We start from the raw sequence: 18,160 nt of genomic DNA on the forward strand, positions 1-18,160 counted from the left end.
CTTCCATCATCAGATAAAACAGAACTTATAGATTCAGCGTCTGCGTCAACAAAACCAATGCCAAAACAGGCATCACCTCGAAAGGATAACCTTTCTGGACGTTGTAATCATCAACAATTATTATAGGCCCAGAACATCTATACAGAGGAGCACTAACCAACGCCGATGTGATCATAAAAGCTAGATCATGTCATGCCAGAAGCTATCAGTATGGCTTCTACAGGTCTATGATACATAGTATCATAAATTTCACTTTGATGAAGACAGTTCAGAAATAACTTTAGGAAATTATGCCGACAGGTCGTGCAAGTGAATACCTCAATGGACACATCATCAAGATGTACAAGGAAATTAAAAACAAAAAATGTATTCGACCATGGATGTATCAGAATAATAAATGCCTAATGTTTAGTGGTCTGCATTCCGACCGCATTGTGCATAGCTTCAAAAAAGGATTTCAAACCAGAGGTAGCTCGGGAATAGGTTGTGCCATAAAATTGAAAAAAAAAGAAATAAATGGGCAAATATAATCACTCAGATGTGTATAAAATAAGTAGCAACGATTGTGAAAAATCCGGGGGGAAGTTTCTTGAGAAGTTTAGGAGACCATTACTACCATGGGAGCGTTAACGAATTGACAATGCACTTAAAAATGCAGCAAAATAAGTCAGTGTGAACCCAGTAAGGAAATGCCTTAAACATACGTGAGAACGATGAAACTTTCACCCACAGACACAGAGCTCCTCAAAGAATTTAGGGAGAACATAGCAAATTTCATGCTAGTCTTTTTTTCTGAGAATTGCTGGTCTGACTTACAATTACTCTGGCGAGGTCTTCTGCTGTCCAATGGGTCACACCTCACATCTTCTGCACCGGCGGCGTACTTCTTTCTCAAGATGTATCTGCCATCCAAAATATTTCAGTTTAATAATCAGATTGTTTTAATTCTTTGTACCCTGTGAACGTAATTCTCGTTGCCAAACGGTATAGCTGGCCGGCATATGCCATGTGATGGGTTCAGATCCTTGACGGAAGGATGTTCTTCATTCGCATACTTCTGCCTCTTTTCTTGCCCATATATGAGAGTTGCATCGTTTGCATATTTGTATGGTGTGTATGAGCATAATCGATGTGTGTATAGCATAGTGTTTGAAGATGAGAGGCAGACAGAGAGGGTGAAATCCAGTTCTGGTAGATAACCTATTCATCTCAAATAGCCCAAAGATGAGCACCGGGCTCACTAAAGCCTCGTAAAATTTACGATTACGGCAGGGTATAAATCAGGACATTTTGCACTTGACTTGGTGTGTAACATATCGTTGGAGATCTAACAATGGAATTTGACTTAGGCATAACCCATAAATTATGACATCCTTTGAATAAAATGTTGCATTAGTAAACCTTACGATAGTTTATCAAAAATGTAACATTTCCTCCGCTTCACTGTTCTAGGGTTAACATCCCCAACCGACTGTTTTACAGGTTCGTATTTTGGCCAAGTTTTGTTTGACAGGGCAGAGTTCTTATGTGCTGGACAAGCGTAAATGTAAAAGCCACTTTCGTAATCACATCATGTTTAGCCAAAATGTTTTTAGTACTAAAGTTTATGCGGCTGTTGAGTAAATATGATTGTAAGGCAGATTTAATAAATACTTGTTGCCACATTTAGGTGAACGCCATACAGACTAATTGACGCCACCTGAAAAGCAACAGCACTAATTTAAATCTTGTTTCATAATTGGACTTCGAATGTGATTTCAAGACTGCCATTTTTATAAGTATGACAAAGAAAAGAAAATTAAGTCAACGTCACCGCCACCTGAAAAGCAACAGCACTAATTTAAATCTTGTTTCATAATTGGATTTCGAATGTGATTTCAAGACTGCCATTTTTATAAGTATGACTAAGAAAAGAAAATTAAGTCAACGTCACCCCCACTAGCGCCATCTCTCGGCTAGCACTTACATTTTCGAAAATTTTTGGACCACATTGAGAGTTTCTTAGGTTTAGGCGTAATTTTTACTTCGCTTTTCTGGTACAGTGATACATCGACTACGTTCTGTAGAGGCAGTTTCGGTTTTTTTTTACTTCTTTTCTAAAAAATAAAACTAGTGAAGATATTTTTTGCCCTAATTGCTTCATTTACTACATTATATACCGTTCGTTACTGGTGTTCAGTAATAAATTACTAGTGAAGTGGTCAGAAAGTTCTGCCTAGAAGTCAATGTGTATTGAGGTATTTCACTTCTTAGAATTTAATTTTATTTGAATAATTTCTTTTTTGTCTTATAAACTACATTTTATTCTCCTGGTGAGAATGTGGATTCAAATGATAGTATTTTGTGGCTATGCAGTAGCTGTTGCGCCGTATTTGATATGAAGAAACTGCACTCATTATGTGGAAACGCGTTGATGAATATGACGAAAAGTCTTTTCGCCGTGCTCTTGTAACGTAGCTTTCAGTTTGATGAAAGACGAAAAGAAGGGGATTCAAAGCTCTTCTCACACAAAAAAGGATTACTTGTGTTCGTGATGTGCATCTACGGACGGTAGGAAAGAATCTTCTACTACGGTCAGCAAGGAGGTAAAGTATATAAAGCAGCATAAGAAAGCTAGAGAAATGACCAAATATCATTTGTCGTCAATGCAATGTGGAATCATGCATCCATTCTTGAATTAAAAAATTTCATAGTTCCCAACTGTTGAAGAAATAAATCTTATAGACAGAATTTTACCGCTTTTCTTTCGTAGGTCCTATTCCATACAGTTTCCTTAAATTTTTTCCATCTCGAGCTCGATGGGATACGTATGGCTCACAAAAAAATAACGGAGCTGTGGAAACCAATTCACTGCCATGTGGCCGAATTATACGTTCGTTTACAATAGAGATTACACCTACAGTCAATTTACAGTTTACTTATTTCAACCGATAAACGGTCCTCTGACACATTTTCCTTAGTTCTCAGCGTTTTAAACCAAAGAAGTCACGTCATCATAACGTAGAAGTCTTCGGCAGTGAAAATGATCAAGTGGAATATACACCGTCCGTCCAAAATGTTCTGAGACTGATTTTCTTCGTGGCGTGTAAGCGACGTCAGCGTAGTAATCACTGTGTCAGCCTGAAATAACAACTGTAAACAACAGATGTGCATTCGACTAGTCACCGGGCAGTGTTAATTAGTTGGATTCTGATGGCAGTGATTCAATGCTGTCGAGTCACAACTAGAAGTGAATCAACATATCTAAACCAAGTGTTCAAGATATTGTCAAGAATATTTTGAAGAAAAGTTTTTCTCTCACATCCTGACTCGTGAACGACGTGTGAATTCCTGCCGCGATTTCATTGCATTCGTAAGGTGGGAAATTCCTTTCTGGAAAAGACCATCGCAGTTGACGAGACTCCGTGTTATCAATACGAACTTCCCATAAAACGACGAAGTGGAGAAATTCACATGAAGGGTCAACGTTTTGACGGTATAACCGACATTCAACTCCATGAGATGCGCGATCTGTAGAAAATTCGAAAGAAGGACTTTTTGACACTTCTACATTTTTGTATGAATGTTCTGTGGGTTGTAGACAAATAGGGGGAAACTATGTTGAACACAGAAAGGATTAAAACCACTATCTTAATTTTTTTCTATTTTTATTAATACAGTACCGAAACTTTTGGAACTGGAGGGGTATTTATGCAAGGTTAGTATACTCCTACTGTTACTGCTCGTTGTCCACAGTAACGATTTAGTAGCCGTATCACAAGGAAATAACGAGTAATTGGGTCTAGAAACATATATCTACTCTATTCCCTTTATAATAGAGAGTGCATAAATGACATCATATTAATTTAGTTTAAGGAATATTAAATCCATTATCAGAAATCGATTATAAATTTTGATTTCATACCAGTTTCGGTAGAGGTAGCATTTCCACGATTTTAATTGACATTATGACAAATTTGTGCAGAGCACCAAATGCTAGTTACATTTACAGTTTATTTCTGTATTTCTCCCCTTGCCTTTAAACTCATTGCTATGATGACCTAGCTGGCTGTATTACCCAAAGGCCACCTTCTTCAAGAGTTACAGTGATCGTTTTCGTAGAAAATAATATTTCTGCAGAAGCGGCAACTCCAAGAAGACTGGTATTACCAGAATATTAATTTTCACGTTATGAAGGTAGCAGAAGTCATTTACGTGGAAGGTCCAAACGCTGAAGTAAATTATGGCTAGTGTAAATGAGTGTCAACAGTTTAACTTGAATGTTCATTTTTTATTACCAAGACGTAATTTAATCTCTGAATCTCTGGTGGAGACTTTCAAATTTCTGATCCTAATGTAACAGATCAGAGGGCAGGTGGTGTTTTACAGTCTTTTTAGAAAGATGTCAGACGCCTTGTCACAGGCGCAACGACAGCTTACAAAAGATGTTTTATGGAATGAGGTGTCATATAACGTGCAAAAGTACGTAGTAGCATAATATTGTCAAACATCTGAAACATCACATTGTAACCAAGGCCACTGAAGGATAGGTGATGAAATGATAGATTTGTGGAAGTATCATGAATTTTGTCCAGCACCCACCACAACATGTGTCTTCATGTTCTGTAATTATTTCTCAAGAGTTTGTCTGATATGGTCACACCTTAGCAAAAAGGTTACATCTTGAAGTCATCTATGGAACTAAGTCACAATAATTGCTATAAAATCTTTTTGCTGTGTGAACTAGTAAGAAGCAAGATGTACCTCAAAAATTTTTACTGTATGTATTAGTTTCAGCTAAGTATTTATAAACATATATCTCTGTTGTTTCACATCTGCAATACACAAGTCTCTACAAAAAAGCCTGGTTTCAATTAATTGCAGTACTTTCATTCATATAAGACACAATATCACAAGTACCTTCGGAACAAAATACAGCATATCAAGTGGTTCCTTTATTAAATGTATAGAGGCCTTTTTTGGAACCATACCACAAAAACTTTGTGTAACAGAATATGACACGCATATTCTTTTAATGTTTTATGCTGACGTATTTCATGCGGCAAAGCTTCACATGATCAGCGTGATGTAAACATTGTTTATTCTTACTGTGAAATTGTCTATTGTCCACTCCTTTTTTGTTATGTTAAGCTGTCAGAAATATCTCCATAAGTTATGTTTTAGATTAAGTGTATTGGTTTATCTAATTACACCATGTTATTTAGCATTCACTTCATGCTGTGTCCATTTATTTTCATTCTACATTATCACACTGTTTATACTTGTGTTAATGTGCTTCACTTCACGATAATCTACCTATATGGTTTTCAGTTGAGAATGAAATCAATCCTTCATTCATACTTAAATATAATACTACTTAATATAGGTTTCCATCGTATTATTATTCATATAAAACTGTACTATTCCTAGATAAAAAATTAATTCAGATAAGCGATGTCATCATGTTATATTATGCAGCACCCCTTGTGATCCTTAAATTTGTCATATGTATTGTTAAATTACTGCTAACCAACATTTTACGCATTGAAAAGTTCTGCTGAGACTTCTGATCTTCATTGATTGAACTTTTATGTTTTAATGTGCTAAGATTTTTTGCTCATTGATGTTGTCGCTTCTGTGTTGTTAGCGTTAGTTGCATTGTTATAATTACCTAGTGCAAATGTGGTTACCTTTAATTGTATTCCTACTGTACTCCTACTGTTACTGCTCGTTGTCCACAGTAACGATTTAGTAGCCGTATCACAAGAAAATAACGAGTAATTGGGTCTAGAAACATATATCTACTCTATTCCCTTTATAATAGAGAGTGCATAAATGACATCATATTAATTTAGTTTAAGGAATATTAAATCCATTATCTGAAATCGATTATAAATTTTGATTTCATACCAGTTTCGGTAGAGGTAGCATTTCCACGATTTTAATTGTTATTGCAAAAATTTTGGGCATCCAAAGCTGCCACTTTGCTGAGAACTTTATTCTTAATAACATATTTGCTACTGTGTAGGCTTACCTTAAAGAGCAGCCTACTTGACGTAAATATTATGTACTAAACGTTTTCGATGTTGTAGCCAAAGCATAGAAAAACCTAGGGTCACACCTATGTGTGCACATTCCTTAATAGTAGAGTATTACTTGCATCTGTCTATAGAAATTGTCATGAGTTCAAACTCTGACCTAGGAGAGGACGATTTTATTCTTGTGTTATCTTTGGTAGTCATAAATACCTCCTCAAGTGACCTGTGGTTTTAAGTGCATTGGTTTATGTTATTTTACCATGTTATTTTGTTTTCACTTTCAACTGTTCTGTTTCCTTCCCCTTACACTATGAGATAGTTTATAAATGTACTTGCTGTGCTTTACTTTATGACAACCTACTTGGGCGGTTCTCATTTTAAAATGAAGCCAATCTTTAGTAGTGTTTCAGTACAATAAATAATTATCATAGATTTCCAGTATTACATATTTTTAACTGTCAAGTTCCACGCCAAAAAAAAGGAAGAAAATAATTTCCATACAGGCAGACATTCTATATCAACATATTAGAGTGTGCACCACCCCCTTGTATTCATAATACTATTACATGGACTATAAAGTTATGAATACCCCACATTCCTCCCATTATAAAGATTTATCGTGACTTTTTATTGTAAATAACTGTATTCGTATGTTTTTAAAAGTTTGAGACTATTTGTACGAAAATGATGGAACTTCTGGGTTAGATCTTTAGTTATATTCCTACAGTTACCAACTGCAGAAATAATCACTTAAGGTTCTTACTTTACTGATACTTTTATTCTTAGAAATGTTTCTGATCCTCTATACTCCAACCTTAAATGAAGCAGCAGCCACGTTGCTGCCTGTGTAACATAAATAGTATGTACTGCACATTTTTGTTGTGGTTGGTCACACTCTCCTGTTAATGTGACAATTACTCTGTCATACATATCTATGTATTGTTCTCTGTTGTAGTACAACATCTATGTATGCACAGCCCAGCGTTGTAGAGTACGACGTGCACCTACCTACAGCGAGGTTTTGAGGTAAAAAACTCTGTCCAACTAACGGACAGTTCAACAAGTTTCATGCTTGTGAAGAAATATCTTGTCTCACCACGCTTACTGTACAATATTTGCATTCTACGCTATTATAGATAGCTGTTTGTGAATAATTATATCGGAAGGCCTTAATAATCTACTTGGAAAGATTTGTACGTACTTTGTAATTTGATTGTATCTGCTGTAGGTATGCACTGCGAGTTCTGCTTTGTCGTTGTCCGGGGTACCTCTGTTTCCATTCCTACTCTCCCTCCTCCCCCTCATCCTTATCCTCACCCGCCCCCCCCCCCAAAGCGATGGACTTGACTTGTGTGCCTGTCGCATATGTGGCATGTACACACTGCAAAAACAGTGTATTGTTTTTCTTTATTTTTATTTCGTCCCCCGGCCCCATTTGGGTTAGGGTTGCGCTTTTATCAGATGCAATTTGCTGCTCTTCAACCAAATGAGAGGAAAATTTTAAATAACATAATACAAAAGCTGGACATTGCATTTGAGAAAAATAAACGTTTTTTGCTATAAAAAGGCAGCTCGTCAGTTGTATAAGTTAAAGCAGAAAGGTTGTTTTGATGATAAACTAATATATAGACACAGATGGATGGAAAATGGGTGTCACACACGAGGACATAAAAGCATTTGACAGTTACATAACGTAAAACTAAATGGCTGATGTGTGACTTAGTAAAAGAGATACATGGATGAGTGAAGAGACGAATGGAAACAGATTGCCAGGAAGAACGCTGTCAGGGAAACATAGCATTTAAACGTAGTGGATAGGGAGGGGAGGCTTGTAGGTGGATGTTTGCAGAAAGTATGGGGAAGCGTGGGGAGGGATGCGGTTCCGAACCAAGACTTAGAAAGTAAGTGGACAGGAGGGGAAGAGAGTACTGACGAGGGATGGGTAGTAGGGATCTCCTAGAGCTGGTAGAACGAGTGTATGGTATTTCATGGTCAGATAGGGAAAGGTGATTAAAGTTCAGTTGGAAGAGGATGTGGAGGATATTGAGGAGTAGTTTTGGGGAAATATGGTGGTAGAGGCGTGGCAAGGTACCAGGGTCAGTGAACTGTGGGGAAACTAGGGGGTGGGCAGCGTCAAGTTTACAGGTAACTGATATTTGAAAGTGTTCAGGAAGGAAGAGTAGGCTGGGGTCTTTTATAAGTTGGTAGAGGATGTGGGTGGGGAGGGCAAGCGTGTCTGAAAGGCTAGGCAAAGTGCAGGGTATTTGAGGATTTTTAGGGCGTGACAAAAAGAGGGAGGATCAGAAGTCCATGCCACATTGGCAGAGCAGAGGATGTGTCGGATTAGCACTTTATAGGTGTGGGGGATGGTGGAAGGGTGCAATCCCCAGATTTGGCCTGTTAGCCAGACACCACACTTGCTAGGTGGTAGATTAAATCGGCCGCGGTCCATTTAGTACATGTCGGACCCGCGTGTCGCCACTGAGTGATCGCAGACCTAACGCCACCACAAGGCAGGTCTCGAGATACGATAGAGCACTCGCCCCAGTTGTACGGACGACATTGCTAGCGACAATACGGACGAAGCCTTCCTCTCATTTGCCGAGAGACAGTTAGAATAGCCTTCTGCTAAGTCCATGGCTACGACCTAGCAAGGCGCCATTAGCCTTACCTACTTTGAGAGTTATCGTATAAATGTCTCAAGAAGAACGATGTATACAACAAGGATTACAAGTTAAGTATAAAGCAGCTACGTACTTTTCTTGCTACCATTCAATAGTTATCCTGTTCCAGAATTCACGCCCGTCTGCGTTAGATAGCGTGCCTATCGGCCCCCTCAAAATAACACTGTGTCGGCACTTCTGTCGACACATCAAGTTGTTCTTGTAATCTTTGTCTATTGTGGGCTTTCTGTCTAACAGTCAGTGGAAGAGGCTAGCAGGCCTGTCGGCAATGAAGTGTTAGTCTAAGGGATGTTAGTGTTAGTTAAATGAATAGGACGATCGTAAATGGTAAGCTAAAAGTCGTGGTAACGGAAACTGCAGATGTTTCGGCCTATGACTGTGCTTGTGTTTTGGTATAGTTGAGAAGCTCTTGGCTGCACCAGGACGTGAGCTGATTGAGATCGATCTGGAGGGATCGTTGGGATATATGGAGGGAGTGGTAGAGGCCGAGGAAGGCAGTGTCATTGGCATACAGGTGGAGATGAACAGGAGGAAGAGGCTTGGGCTTATCAGCAATGTAGAGGACATACAGGAGAGGTGACAGGACAGCACCTTGGGGCACACCTGCATTGGCATGGAAGATATGGGAGTTGGTATTATTGATGAGGACATAAGACAAGGTACTACAGATAGTGGGAGAGAAGGAGGCAGTGACGTGGACATAATTCATGGGAAGTGCACAGGTATGAAGCTTAAAGAGGAGCCTAGAATGTCACTCTTGGTCATAAGCCTTCTCAAGATGTAGGGAGACAAGAATGGTGGATTTGCTGTTACCGATGTGGTGGGAGAGGAAATGAGTGCTTGGACAGAAGGCACAGGCGATGGAAAGGAATCGGTAGGTGTTATTGTATGTGTTTATGGATACGTCGTGATAGAATGGACTCAAGGACCTTGCTAAATACGGAAGTGGGGCTGATGGGACGGTAGGAGGAGGTATCTGTGGCAGATTTGTTAGATATGAGGAGGTGGAGGATTCGAGAAGTTCTCCACGGCTCAGGACAGAAACCTGTGTGTAGGATTACATATGAAAAGGTGGCTAAGATCCCCAGGAAAGAGACCTGTCTGTATGTGATGCAATTATGATCGGGAGCCGTATTGCGTTTCAGATAGAGTATTTGTAGTATGTCTTGTGTTGTTAGTGGAGTATTGAGTTCTGTACGTGGGATGTCGTCGAGGTACTGGGGGCTAGGAAAGACGGATGGGAGTGAGGTATTGGTTAGTGGTGGACTGTTACGAATAAGGAGTAATCGAAGTGAAGGTGATCTGAGATGATGAAGATGTCACAGAGGTAGGACGCAAAGTGATTGGCTTTGCTTAGGGTGGGGTGAAAATCGTGCAGCAGAGAGTAAGAGGGAGCAGAAACATCGAAATAAACTATTGCAGAGTAAATACCTTAGTTTTCCTACAGTAAATGTTTTAATAAGAATGAGTAAAGGGAATAGTGACAGTTAAAAATGTGTTTCAGTCGTAAGTAAAGTACAGTTCTGTAATCGTTACTGTTCTTATATAGACCCACCAAAGTAGTTAATTTTAAATGTGGAAAGAGAATTATTTACGGTCTGTTACATGGTTTCGGTCTGAGAGTCATCTAGTGGCTATAACACGCTGTACATGTTATCTTTGCAATACTTGTGCATTATACGTTGTTTAAAGTTGGTTTCCACTGTTTAGAATACGTCAAGCTTTTGTAAACAGGCGTACTACTGTGTACCGTTTTTTTGCGATATAACAAGCATGTGTGAGGATATGTATATGGACATGGCCTTTTTCTCAAAGTGCTTTATGTTTGTAAATATTTTAGTTACTAGAAACCCTTTATAATGTTCTGATTTTTATCCAGTTGATAACTTGGCATGAGGTTCAACGTAAAATGAACACGTCTCACAACGAAAAGATTTTTACGGAATGTACAGTTCCATTTCCAGTTTTTGTAAGCCAAATTATAATTTTTATCTCAAGTATTATGTCTTAACTCATGTTATGCGACATATTCAATGTACATGCACTTTGTTACATACCTGTAGATGACAGCAAAGTTTGTCGAAACCAGCTGCCTTAAATAAAGAAATATTTTATGCGATCTAGACTGTCGAATGTTTTTAGGAAACAGATCGCTCCTTTAGCACTCTCAAATTGAGAAAAAATCAGTCAAAGCCATACAGCGTAAATGGCTGGAAGATACCGAAGGCCAGGTTCAGCTGCCCAACTGGACTATTCTTCACGACTGTAGGCCCTTTCCTTCGCGGCGAATGAGAGCTGTGTAGGTGCGTGTACGTGACTGTGTGTGTAAGTAGTGTACTGTCATGTTCTTGTTGGAAATGATAAGGGAAGGGAGAGGGTGAAACCCTATGGTACTCCTAGGACTTTATCAAATCGAGGGATCCTCCTAAATTTGAGGAGATGGAAATTAATAGGGTGGATCTTAAAGAAGTGACCTCCCCACAGTCACTTTTCTGTAGGGAATACAAAAACACGAGGAGGGGATTTCTCAACGTAATTGGTAACACAAATCCGTGATTTGATTATGTAGTACAAAAACTCAAATCAACTAAAACTGCAATATGAATCATATTAAAAATATGCGGAGGTACGACAGTACAATTAAATATTTAATCTTGTTAAACTATAATTAAATAATTAGATGCAGTGGGGGAAACCTAATCATGAGAAATTATCCTGTAACATGATTACTATTATTAACAGCACAAATAAAATTCCATTAATCAATTATAAAGCATTTTCCCCTCTGGAAATTTAACCAAATAAATTGGTAATTTAATTAAATAATCCAAGAATTTAAGGGAATCCTATGTCTAGTTAATTGTGTAAAGAATGCAATTATGTTAGCTTGTAAATCCCACATTAAAAATGGTGAATTGATTTTGAAAGGAGTTACTCACAGCTTGGTATACAATAAAGATACAGAAAAGTCTAAAAAGCAACGCATTCGTTGGAAAATGATAACATCAGCTCGTTGCCTGCCCTCTTCACCGGCTCTGTCATCCACCTCCAGAACAGAATCATTCTCCCACTTCTACACTGAAGTAAACTCTGTTACAATTAGCTCTGGGGTTTGATGTTACTACTGCCTTCTGTTGTGTTTTGGTGTATTGATGTATAACATTCTCAAGCACACGCCCAAGTCCCTTGAAATCCTAGAAAGACAATCACTCCACCTCTCCTTCCGCATCCGCCAATCTTCCCCAAATCGCATCCACTTCCAACACCTTGTTCTCTCCCTAGAGCACCTTCGGATCCCAAACATTGATCACAAAACCCAGTCCTGGCGCCTAGTTTCCCATCTCTGAACATCAATCCACATACCCTGCTCCTCCACTGTATTCCGCCTTCTATACATCTTCGTGCCTTATAGAGCTTCTCCCTCCGGAATTTCAACCAACTCCCATTCCCCAACGATGAAATCCGTTACGATATGTGCCCTTCTTTCCAACCCTATCCACTACGCTCCACCTCATATCTTCCTTCCAGTTCCCTGCCTCTCTTTTTCTCCACTTCGCTGATTTTAAGTCGTCTGCGGTTCCAGAGGGTCCCATAGTCATACTCAGCATTCCGTCTTAGTCATAACCATGACCATCTTCATACATCATCAATATCAGCAGTACTTCACAACATCAACCACATTATCATCAGAGATTTTATTTTAGATACGAAGGCCATCCAGTAATTAAAGAGATAAATTGGTCAGGGGAAAAAACTGTTAGTAGGGCAAGTTTGGTACTTTTATGGCTCTGCGTTGGCATCACTAGGATGAGCCCTGATGTATCAAAATTGTTTTTCTTATAACCTCAACAATACATTTGAAGATCGCGACTCCTCTTGAAACATCCACATTAGTTAAACAACGTTCTGTTATTCGTTTTTTACTTACTGAAGGGAGAAACTAATGAAAATATATCGCATGATCTCCAAAGTTTTAGTGAAGGTTGTATCAATCGTTCAAATATTTACAAATGGGTACAGCAATTCAAAAACGATTGCGACTCAGTGACTGACGAACACCGTTCTGAGAGAACAGTGGCAGTTTCAACTCCCTCACTTGAAAGTCGAATTGATGACATTATTCGTCCAAACCGCCGTGTGACTGTGGTAGCCGCGCGGGATTAGCCGAGCGGTCTAGGGCGCTACAGTCCTGGACTGTGCGGCTGGTCCCGGCGGAGGTTCGAGTCCTCCTTCGGGCATGGGTGTGTGTGTTTGTCCTTAGGATGATTTAGGTTAAGTAGTGTGTAAGCTTAGGGACTGATGACTTTAGCAGTTAAGTCCCATAAGATTTCACACACATTTGGACATTTTTTTGACTGTGGTAATAATAAATGATAATGTTCAAGTTAGTACCGATACAGTTCGCATTATCTGTAAGAAGCTGAATAACCGCAGAACATGTGGAAGATGGGTCCCAAAGACGTAGACGCGGCTACCCAAGGAAACAAGGTTGAGAGTGTGCACAGAGCTAAAGGAACGTTCTGAAAGAGAAGATGAGCACTTCCTCAACAAAATTTTAACTTGTGATGAACCTTGGGTTCACTATTATGAGCCAGAACCGAAAATACGAAGCATAGAGAGGAAACACACCAACTCACCTGTCAAGAAAAAATTCAAAACCCAAGCATCAGCAGGGAAACTCATGTTGACGTAATAAATAAAAAAAAAAGTAATTCGCGTAACCTACTACGAACAGTGGAGTGAATTCATTATCGTAGCCAAGATAGAAACGAAGCCCATGCCCACCACAGTAGTACAGGTTCGTATGCCAACTACCTTCCCAGATGATGAGATAAAAGGAATTGTTCATATAGTTAAAGGTGGCAAAAATTTAATTCTAAAAGGGACAGGAATTGGATAGTAGGAAAAGAAAGGGAAGGAAAAATAGTGGGTGAATATGGACAGGGAGAAATGAATGAAAGAGGAAGCGGCTTGGTGGAATTTCGCACAAAGCGTAATTTAATCATCACTAACACTTGGTTTAACAATCATGAAAGAAGTATGTGCACGTGCAAGAGACCTAGAGCCACCGGAAGGTTTTACATTGACTATCTGATGGTTAGACATAGGTTAAGAAAATAGGTTTTAAATTGTAAGAGATTTCCAGGCGCAGATATGGACTCTGACCAAACTTTATTGGTTATGAATTGTAGATTAAAACAGAATAAATTTGAAAAAGGTAGGAAATTTAGGAGATGGGGCCTGGACACGTGGGAAGAACCAGGAGTTGTTGAGAGGTTCAGAGGGAGCATAAGACAGCGGTTGACAAGAACAGAGGAAAGGAATACAGTAGAACACGTATGGATGGCTTTAATAGATAAAATTGTGAAGGCAGCAGAGGATCAAACAAGTACAAAGACATGGCCTCGTAGAAATCCTTGGGTATCAAAAGAGATATTGAATTTAACTGATGAAAGGAGAACATTTAAAAATCCAGCAAATGAAGCAGACGGAAGGTAATACAAACGTTTAAGAAATGAAATTGACGGGTAGTGTAAAATGGCTAAGCAGGAATGGTTACAGAACAAATTTAAGGATTTAGAAGCTTTTTTGACTAGGGGAAAGGGGATGCCGCACACAGGAAAATTAAAGAGGTCTTTGGGGAAAGCAGCAGTAGTTGTATGAATATCAAGATCTAGGATGGAAAACCAGTCCTAAGCAGTCGTAAGTAAAGTACAGTTCTGTAATCGTTACTATTCTTATACAGCATCCACTAAAGTATTAAATTTTAAATGTCAAAAGAGAATTATTTACGGTCTGTTACATCGTTCCGATCTAAGAGTCATCTAGTAGCTATAACACGCTGTACATAAGTTATCTTTGCAATACTTGTGCCGTATACGCCGTTTAAAATTTATTTCCACTGTTTAGAATATGTCAAGCTTTTGTAAACAGCAGTGCTACTGTGTACTATATTTTTGTGCTGTAACAAGCATGTGCGGCCATTTGCTCAAGGTGCTTTATGTCTTTAAACATTTTAGCTACGACATACCCTTTATAATGTTCTGATTTTTATCCAGCTAATTACTTGGCATGAGATTCAACGTAAAATGAACAGTCTCGCAACAAAAAGATGTTTAAGGTACGTACAGTTCCATTTTCGGTTTTTATAATGCGAAACTAAAACTTTTATCTCAAATATTATGCTGAAATTTAGGAGTATACAGAGGGTCTATACAAGGGAGATAAAGTTGAAGGCAAAGTTGTAGAAACGGAAGTGGAACTAGATGAAGATGAGGTGGGAAATTTGATACTGCGAGAAAATTTGACAGAGCTCTGAGAGATCTAAGTCGAAACAAGGTCCAGGGAATATCCTCAGACTTCAAAAATAATGTGATAATTTCAGTTCCAAAGAAAGCAGGTGCTGACAGGTGTAAAAATTACCGAACTATCAATTCAATAAGTCAAGGTAGCAAAATACTGGCCAACGGCTTTGCCGCAGTGGTAACACCTGTTCCTGTCAAATCACATAAGTTCACTGTCGGGCTGGTCTAGCAATTGGCTGGGTGACCATCCGGTCTGCCGAGCACTGTTGGCAACCGAGGTACACTCAGTCCTTGTGAGGCAAACTGCGGACCTACGTGATTGAGAAGTAGCGGCTCCAGTCTCGGAAACTGATATTCGGCCGGGAGAGTGGTATGCTAACCATATGCTGCTTCATATCCGCATCCGATGATGATACCTATCAGCTGAGGATGACACGGCGGCCAGTCAGTACCCTTGGGCCTTCATGGCCTGTTCAGGATGGAATTTAGGCTTTTTTCTTTTTTTTGCAATATACTAATAGGAATTCTGTACAGAGGAATGGAGAAACAGGCCGAAACCGACCTCGGAGAAGATCAACTTAGATTCCGAAGAAATGTAGGAAAACGCCAGACAATACGACTTATAAGAGAAGATACGTTAAGGAATGCTAATCCTACGGTTATAGCGTTTGTAGGCCTAGAAAAAGCTATTGACAAGTTGACTGGAATACACTCTTTTTCGAAATTCTGAAGGTAGCAGCGATAAAACAGGGCGCGAAGGGCTATTTATGACTTATGAAAAACCAAACAGCAGTTATGAGAGGCGAGGGGCATGAAAGGTTAGCAGTGGGTGTGAAGGGTTCAGATGGTTCAAATGGCTCTGAGCACTATGGGAGTTAACTTCTAAGGTCATCAGTCCCCTAGAACTCAGAACTACCTAAACCTAACTAACCTAAGAACATCACACACATCCATGCCCGAGGCAGGATTCGAACCTGCGACCGTAGCGGTCGCGCGGTTCCAGACTGTAGCGCCTAGAACCGCTCGGCCACCCCGGCCGGGGTTGTGCAGGAAGTGAGACAGGTTGTAGCCTTCAAATGTTCAAATGTGTGTGAAATCTTATGGGACTTAACCTCTAAGGTCATCAGTCCCTAAGCTTACAAACTACTTAACCTGAATTATCCTAAGGACAAACACACAATCATGCCCGAGAGAGGACTCGAACCTCCGCCGGGATCAGCCGGATTGTAGCCTATCCCCGATGTTATTCAATTGGTACACTGAACAAGCCCTAAAGGAAACCAAAGAAAAATTTGGAGTAGGATGTAAAGATCAGGGAGAAGAAATAAGAACTCTCAGATTTGCCGATGACATTGTAGTTCTATCAGAGACAACAAGGGACTTGGAAAAATAATTGAACGGAATGTTCATTGAATTGAAAGGAGCGCATAAGATGAACACCAACATTGTCTTGAAAGAAGGGCCGGCCGGTTTGACGTGCGGTTCTAGGCGCTTCAGTCTCGAAACGCGTGACCGCTACGGTCGCAGGTTCGAATCCTGCCTCGGGCGTGGATGTGTGTGATGTCCTTAGATTAGTTAGGTTTAAGTAGTTCTAAGTTCTAGGGGACTGATGACCACAGATGTTAAGTCCCATAGTGCTCAGAGCCTTCTCAACCATTTTTTTTTTTTTTTTTTTTTTTGGGAGGACATAAGATGAACATCAATAAAAGGAAGACAAGGGTAACGGAGTAGCCGAATGATATGCTGAGGCAACTAGCTCAGGGAACTAGGCACGTAATGTAGTACATGAGTTTTGGTATTTGGGCAACAAAATGACTGATGACGACCGGAATGAGAGGATATACAAAGTGCACTGGCAATGGCAAGAAAAGGATTTTTGAAGAAGAGAAATTTGTTAACATCGAATACATATTTAGGTGTTAGGAAATCTTTTCTGAAAGTATTTGTTTGGAGTGTGGCCACGTCTGAAAGTGAAATGTGGACGATAAACAGTTTAGACAAGAAGAGAATAGAAGCTTTAGAAACGTAGAGCTACAAAAGAATGCTGGAGATTAGGAGGGTACATCGGGTAACTAATGAGAAAGTTCTGAAGAGAATTCGAGTCGCGGTCCGGAACACAGTTTTAATCTGCCAGGAAGTTCCATATCAGCGCACACTCCTCTGCAGAGTGAAAATTTCACTCCGAAGAGAATTGCTGTGACAAGAAATTTGTCGCCAACTTTACCAAAAGAAGGGGTCGATTGATAGGGAACATTCTGAGACACCAAGAGATCAACATCTTAATACTGGAGAGAAGTGTGTGGGGTAAAAAACGTAGACGGAGTACAGTAAGCAGACTCAGAAGGATGTACGTTGCAGTAGTTATTCGGAGATGCAGAGGCTTGCACAGGATAGGGTAGTATGGGCTGCATCAAACCTGTCTTTGGATGTTGTGTGATGTCCTTAGGTTAGTTAGGTTTAAGTAGTTCTAAGTTCTAGGGGACTGATGACCATAGATGTTAAGTCCCATAGTGCTCAGAGCCATTTTGAACCTGTCTTTGGACTGAAGACTACAACAACAATTTGAGCAACTCTAATCTTGTCTGACGCATATTGCAGTCACACTGCTCGGAAGTATACAGAAATCTGTTGTAAATTATTAATGTCTACCGCATATTTATGGTCATTTCTTACCAATCATTTCATTGCCAATAGGCCTCTGACTTTTTATCAGACTTCAGTTAAGGAAAAAGAGTGTGAGCGCTCCCAATGATATTGAAGTTCATTTTGTTGCTTGTGATAATAATAAAAAACTGTTGTCTGTAGGAAATCTCAATGATTTAGGATTTATAAATAAATAGTGAAAGTTTCTCACTGATTCCACTTAGACATGGTTCATAGAGTAAAACAGACTGTAGAGTAATAAGGAGCGTTCTCCATTAACTTTAGTTGCTACGTGGCTGGGAGACCGTGATGGAGTTAGCTGGGAGTCGGAGTAACGCTATTACCTCCTCCCACACGTTCCACTCTCCGCTAATTCACAGAGGACGTGGCTGACGTGGAGTGGGTGGGAGGGAGTGGATGCGTGCATTCCGTGTCCCGGCGGTACGGGGAAGCCAAGACGAAGGTTACTGACTGAGAAGTAAAGTGGACACACTCCAGGATTTAACAGAAG

The sequence above is a fragment of the Schistocerca piceifrons genome, chromosome 7 (genome assembly GCF_021461385.2).
Source record: "Schistocerca piceifrons isolate TAMUIC-IGC-003096 chromosome 7, iqSchPice1.1, whole genome shotgun sequence".
Classification (NCBI taxonomy): domain Eukaryota; kingdom Metazoa; phylum Arthropoda; class Insecta; order Orthoptera; family Acrididae; genus Schistocerca; species Schistocerca piceifrons.